This window comes from Zea mays, chromosome 1 (genome assembly GCF_902167145.1).
Source record: "Zea mays cultivar B73 chromosome 1, Zm-B73-REFERENCE-NAM-5.0, whole genome shotgun sequence".
Lineage (NCBI taxonomy): Eukaryota > Viridiplantae > Streptophyta > Magnoliopsida > Poales > Poaceae > Zea > Zea mays.
Genome location: NC_050096.1, coordinates 164,523,831 through 164,531,428, shown reverse-complemented (window position 1 = coordinate 164,531,428; position 7,598 = coordinate 164,523,831).

The following is a 7,598-nucleotide window of genomic DNA, read 5'->3' as shown; positions in this document are numbered from 1 at the left end:
TTATTGGCTAAGTGTGAACCTTTGGCACCTGTATAACTTATAGACTAGAGCAAACTAGTTAGTCCAATTATTTGTGTTGGGCAAATCAACCACCAAAATCAATTAGGAAATAGGTGTAAGCCTAATTCCCTTTCGGATCGAATGTCACATATTTACTATATAATAGGAGTTCTGTACAAAATAAATAAATAATTATATTATAAGGTGACAACGGTCCAGCAACCAAAAGTTGACTGGGAGACAACGACCTAGACCTCTCACGAATACATCACAGCATCCTCCATGCGCCTCATCCTGTGGTACCTGTTCTTGACCTGTGGGGGGAGTGTGAGACAGCAAGAGTGAGCTCACATACGTTCATCGCTCAACAAGTTGTGGGGAATAATGTGCATGAACTCACCAAATATGGGAGCCCATGTGAAGTGTAAGGCTTACCAAAGAGGATGGTTGAAGCTGAGCATTGCTTTTAAAGTTGGTCAAAATTTTATTAGCAATTACTAAGTATAAGTAAATGCCAACCCAATTAAATAGTAGAACAAAAGTAATAACATCACCTGCGATGCAATGCATATGACAAATTGAATTTAGTTCCATATATTAATCATGTGAGTGTCCGAGCTGCTCATGACCGTGAGCACGGCTAGTATACCAGTTTTACACTCTACAGAGGTTGTGCATCTTTACCCACAAGTCATGTTACCCATCTGCCAAGAGACGGACAATCACATACACCTCTACCGAGGAGGCGAGGCAGGGTAACACTACGAGGCCTTTACAAAGTTCCACTAGCTTCAGAAAACCCGCTACAGTTTATAGGAAGCTCTAGTGCAGGAGTCCCTCGCCTGACCGCCATCGCAGCAAAATCAACCAAGGACCTCCCTACACTGACCACTCCCCTACTGCTCTTGCCCCTTTCGGGTAAGGTAGTCATCCACTAGCTTTCCTAGTTAATCAGCCAAGGGCGTCCCATTAAACCCTTGTGGTAGCACTGTTTTCCCGGGTGGTTCTCCATGTTCCCATTAACATAATGATCTTATCATGAACAGTAAATAATAAACAGATAATAAAAAGTGTAATCATGAGTAATAAATATCTCTATACCCAAAACCACATAAAAGCAATAGCATGTACTACCCAAAAATTTAGTAGTAAAACCAGTGGTGAAACAAGGTATAAAGATAGTCAAATCTAGGGTAACCTATTGGGTCCCATCAAAATTAACCTATGCAGATCATTATGATTAATAAGAACATGACTGGGTAAAAGGAAGTGATCAAGGTCACAACTTGCCTAGGAATTGAGATTTCAGGTACCAACTTGCTCTTCAGATGACACGTGTCCTCACTGCTAAACGTAGCAATACAAACAAACATGGTGCGGGCAAAATTAACTTCACATCAAACATAAGAACAACTTGCGTAATAATGATCTACGTGTTGCTACGAGATCGTAGGAACAAGAATCATTAAATTCGGAGTTACAGTTATCGAGTTACGATTTTCCGAAGGTTTATGTGATTAAATAGGAAAACTAGGTTCTAGGTTGATTATTATAAATCATGTGAGAAAGATATTCCTAAGAAACCATTAATTTAATTTTAATCCAAGTTATAACTTGATTAGAAAACGTATTTGAGTCAAATTACAACTAGGAAGTGAAAATACTACTTTAATTTTTAAATTAAGTAAGTTAATCCAATGATCATAGGGTAAACAAATTAATTATTTACAAACATGTTTCATGATAAAATAAGGTTACCAAGATGTAGATAATTCTATTACGAAGCTAACGCAACTTGAACGGGTCAAATCGGAGTTAAAACATAGAAGTTATGAATTTTGTAAGCATTTAGTATTTCCTTTACACAAGAAATCATTTTCTAGGTCTATTTTATTAATTCCAGTGAATAAGTGTACTACAGGCACAATTTAACAGGAGTTCAGGGTTCATTTTGTAAATCCGAGGTCTTCTCTGTAATGGTCTTACCACTGACTCGGGTGGTGGGTTGATTTGAGAAAAGCCTAGGGGGTCTTTAGAATAAATGCCGAGGCGAAGGGGTATGCGCCATTCTGGATTGTATGATCATAAATGGACGGTCCCGATTAAATCCCACCGAAGCGGTATTCTATATCCTAATCGGAGCCACTCGATCAAACATGAATGACTCAGATTTTATTAAAGTGCGATCTGTCCCACACCACCAGATCCGGTTACAACGGCTCGGATCATCCCAATCGAAAGGGTATCACGGTGTTTTAATCATAGCCGCCTAGGCCAGATCAACGGTCGCCGTTCGTCTTCCCCACACCGGCCGATACCAAGCGGCGGCGCACCAAAATCTCACAGCGGAGCTCCACCTGAGCACACCGCGCATGCGCAACCCAGGCCCCATGGCCAAATTCCCCGGTGCTATGCCTAGAGAAGCGTAAAGCGAACACGATGGAGGGGTACTTACCAGCTGCGGCCCGACATAGTGCTCTGCCCACGCGTTCCATAGATCTGCGGCACGGGGATGATGTCCGGTGAGCAATCGTCTTTCCCCCCGTCGTCGATTGAGCACCTAGGCGCCACGAACACAATCAGGAGCCCCCCTGCTCGCAACATTATGAGGCGCAACCCAAGGCCACAACGACAACGTAAACCTCCTCGAGCTCGCGGTGGATCCCAATGGCGAATTTCTCTCTCTTCTCTTGTGATGGCGGGGCTCGGTGCATCGGGTATCCATGGGAAAGGGGCCTGGGCACGGTCGGCTTAAATACCTGGGGAGGGCACGTAACAACCGCGGAAGGGACGGAGTTTGTTGAGATTTTCCCCGTGCGCAATCTCCGCTAAAATTGCGTCGCCGACGAGGACTGTTTTCGCACGGGATTGACTCCAAGGTGCAGCAGCGATCTCTACCATCCACGCGCCGGCCTGGAGCAAAACCGTGGTGCGGTCACACGTCCGAGCTGGGAAAGAAGGCGCAGCGAGAATCTCGTGATTTGCTTGGCACCCGCGGAACCATAGCAGACTACGGGAGGGAGAAGAAGACCCCATGGTGCCAGGCCCACCTGGCGGTGCCAGAACACGAACCGCGCGCGGGTTAATCGACTGGAGCGCAGGCCTACACGTCAGTGAACGGGTGCGAGGGAGAAGCTGGCCGATAGGGCCCGCACGTCAGCGAATGCGACAGCAACACGCAGTGACTGGCGCGGTTAGGCGGGCCGAGGGAGTTGGGCCGGCTGGTGAGGTGTAGAGTGGGCCAAAGAGGAGAGAAACAGCCCAAGTTTATATTCCCTTTTTTCCTTTAATCTTTTCTGCTTTCTATTTTGTTTGCAAATTCAATTCAAATTCAAATACAGTTTGAACTCTCAATTTAATTACAATGCATAGTCAATAAATTCTAACATGCCTTGAAGTTATTTATTCCATTTATATTAGTTATTCATTTGTTTGGGCAAATGCAACACACATATATTTCCTTTGATGACATGTCCCAAATCAAATAATAAATAGTAACTCATATTTTTTTCATATATTACTTTATCCTTTAAAATATATGTTCCCAGATATAATGGTAAAACAAATAAAACAATATTTAGTTTGGGAGAATATTTTTTTAATGTATAACTATGCCAAGGTATGTTATTAGCGTAAACCTTTTAGAGAGTACTTTTAATCTCATAGTGGGCTGACTAATTTCATGTGGGTCTGTTTTAAGTAACTATTTATTAGGAAGGATATTTATTTTAACAGATATGACTTCAAAAGTTTCTTTTAAAAATATTCTAACTCAAATTCTTTAGAAAATTTTACCTAATTTTCAAAATGAGATTTTGAGGTGTTACAGCAAGTTTATGTAGTGAAGAGGGATAATAGAAAAGTCAAAAATTCAGATTTGAATTCATGTGTTACAGAGCCAGGTTAAGTATTGGATACTTTGACTTGTAGTGCCCAAACAATAGAAAAATCAACAAGCGAGAGTCATGATACTAAATTTGAATTTAAAAAGCATAATATGCCGAAGGTTAAGGAAGATGTATCGTCGTCCAACATGAATTCACATCCAAGAAGCTCACCCGGATTATCAATTTGGCACAACAAGAGGCTAGAAAAACTCAGTGCACAAAAGTTGAAGAAGAGAGCCATGACATGGGTCCCTAATGGGAGTTATCAAGATCAAGGTAAGGATGATGCTTTAGGAAGAGATAGAGTGAAGACAAACATAAGGAAGAAAGCAAGTACATGACGTTTGGGTGAAAGGTTTGCCCCAACTCATCAAAGCTATTGGTCTTTGCATCGTCCATATTTTTTAGTTGTGTCGTATACGTAGTCCCAAGGTATGTTCGGTTATTCTTCATGGCATCATTTTGCTTCATATGCGTCTTTATATTATGGAGGAGTCTAACCGATTTATTATGCATATATATAGTTGCAATGTGCTGCTACTTATATGAAACCGAAGTATTTCAGTTGATGGTAGTTATGATTCTTGCTATAATTTGCTTTGGTTATATTTATTCGTGGGATAAACATGCTTATGATATTTGCTAATCTTTATTCGGTTATTGCTTAATTGTAAACTATATAATTAATATTATCGAATAGTTTCAAGTAAATGCTTCATTTGTTAGTACAGCCAATACTCGAGCCTATACATCATTATGTTGGCTATTATGGCCAATGAATCCTTTCTAATCATCGTGCTAAGTTTATGTCCCCATCTAAAGGGTAGGATGGACGCTCAGGGGGCAAGCACGATCAGATACCCAATCATGGTCACCTATCCTAGGTACGTCGGATGGTCTAGGAACTAAGGTCGGACAGTCCGGGGCAGGCGTGGACAGTTCAACCATGAAGGTCGAACGGTCCGCGGACAACCAGAAGCAGCATCGATCTTAGACCGTTAGAGCACAACGTCCTAAGATAGGTACTAATGAAGAAGGTCGTTCTGCACGATCGGCCAGTAAAACAATCAGAGTTACAAAGGCGATCTGTGCAAAGAAGAGGTCGACTAAACCAGCCCAAGAAGTGGTGCAACCAAGATCGCCTGACATTCCTCTTCCAGGGATGTCATGGTGTTGTCCAGTCTGTTCATCGCCGATGTGTTGTCCTACTCAAATGCGGGGTGGTACGACGATGAATCTGTATTACTGGCCCAATCCGTTTACTTATTCAGGCTAGGGGCACCACAAGTTTTTGCCTATTGACATGTTGATCAGGCAGACATGACCGAAGAGGATGTAATCCGAAATAGCCTCTGTGCATCAAAGTTCTATCAAATATTTATATTATCTGATCACAAGAGTCGATGGCTTGCATCAAGCTGAGTCTTTACTTCGGGAACAAAATAACTCATGAGATCTATTGTTTCCGAAGTGCGCTGGTGATTTTGGTTCGCCAAGCTCCAAAAAAGGCAGGGGCATGTGTTGAACACCAAAAGCGGTGGACGGTCCGCACCCCCACGATCAGATTGACTCAAGCGGTTGTCCTTATCTTGTGCGTGATTATCCATTAAATCAGATGGGATTTGTTGGCTATTGATTAGGAACGGGTTCAGACCTCCCCTTATATATATGAAGGGGTACGACCGATTGAGAATACACGAACACATTCCAATCGAACATATCTACTTTATTTACCTTTCCTATCCTAGGATTAGATGTAACGTAGTTTAAGTTGTAGCTTTTCGCATATCCACCTCCACCCCAATTCGACTCTACATTGTCTAGATTCGTCCTGGGTGGCCTACCGACCCTAGGATTTTACCTCTCCTGAGTGGCAAGATCTACTTCGTCTACTTCACTCAAGATCTCTTCCTCGACTTGATCTCTTAATTCCTATATGACTCTACGTTATCTGGGGACGCCCCCGTGACCTGCTGACCTGGAGCACCCTAAGGTCTTTTCCCTAGGGGGTGGGATCTAGGTCCTACGAGAAGAAGAAGAAGACCCTGCGTCATCCCAGACCGTCTGGCTCATAGTGTCGACCGTCCGGACAACACACATAGAAGACCCACTCCTACAACAGGGTCACGGACCGTGTGGCCCAGAGCCGCGGACAGCACGCACCGCCGCAGCAAGCACCGTCAGGCGACCCGTCGCGGACCGCCACGCCGTCCACCTCGCAGAACCAAACCTAAGGTATTGCTTATCACGAGAAGGCCCTAGGGTTCGTTTCTGTTTGGTCCTAAATAGGTGGTGGCCATCATAGATGTGGTGTCCCACCTTCAGAATAACCATCTTAGATACATAAAGCAATCACCCTCTTAGTTCTAAGGTTTACTTTTAAGACTGTATTCGAGATAGTGTTATTTATCCTACATCCTATTTACTATCTCGCTCCCCAAGGTCTCGACCCTCCGTGGGCGAAACCTAGGGACCATCCCCAAGGCCCGAACTCACTACGAGAGCGACCTAGGGATCGTTAGTGTTTGCTCAATAAAGACGCCAACACGTAGCCATGTTGTAGCACGAACAAAGAGGCGTAGAAATACATCGTTTGACTTTAATCCGTAACAGCTTCTCCAATAATTATGTCTCTATAGATTACAGTTGTAGCAGTCTAAACAGTTGGCTTTAATCCGAAGCGAACGACCAAAGCACCATGTGCAATTAACATAAGCACACTCGGTTAACCATGAACTGGCCGGGGACCAAGATTGGTCACAACTCACAAGCCATCCCTGCACCTTCGGGCTGCAAGCGCTCACGTGAGTGTTGGAGGTGTTGCTTGAAGTCGGGCGGCTGGGAGCCGACAGGTTTGTCCGGCACGCACGCTGGCCACCTGAGCCGCAGCAGAGCGCGCACCGAAAGAAAAGAAGAAACATGACTGGGGAGAAAGCGAAGGGGGGCGGCGGGCAGGCGCAGAAAAGAGGTGGCAGGGCAGGGATGGGCCTGAAAAGACGAGTTCCCTGATGACCTCACACTAGCATTTGTAGCCCAAAAGCGCGCGCATTCTCTAGGCGTCTTGTTCCCCTCTTTTGCTCCCACACACATTCTCTCTCTCTCTCCGGTTTGTTGGCCATGGAGCTTCTCGAGGACTGCGTGTCTGGGCTCAGCTCTACCTGTCCCTTTCCCCTGGTTTTCTTGGGGCGTAAAAAATAAAAAAACAAGCTGTTGCGCAAACTTAGGTTGAGCGTGCTGTTCTGAATTGTGGCGTAGTAAACATCTCCATCTGGGGTGTCATCGGTGATATGGGCAAGGTAAATTGGCAGCAAGAAGCAAAACAATGGACAATGGTGGACTATGCAGATCACATCCGTCTCACATCTTCGACGAGGCCTCGGGTGATGGGAACGATTGTAATCGGACCTTAGATGCAAGCATGTAAACGAGTCTTCTGGGTCTTTAGATTTTGATCCAACCGTAGATTCAGCTGTAGCTATAGTTTGACAAGGGTTTTTTTCTTCAAATTATTGTCGAGAGAGAACATGGAAGGGTCGAGACCCCTACTTAAACTGTATCATAGACGACAAAAAAACAGGAGTGGACATAACATGGAAATCTCCTGTAGCAAATCAGACCAATGTAGACAAGACCGTCTCCAACCATTCCTCCACAATTGTTCTCATATCTGTACTTTCTATTATATTTTACTATATCACCGCAAACAATACT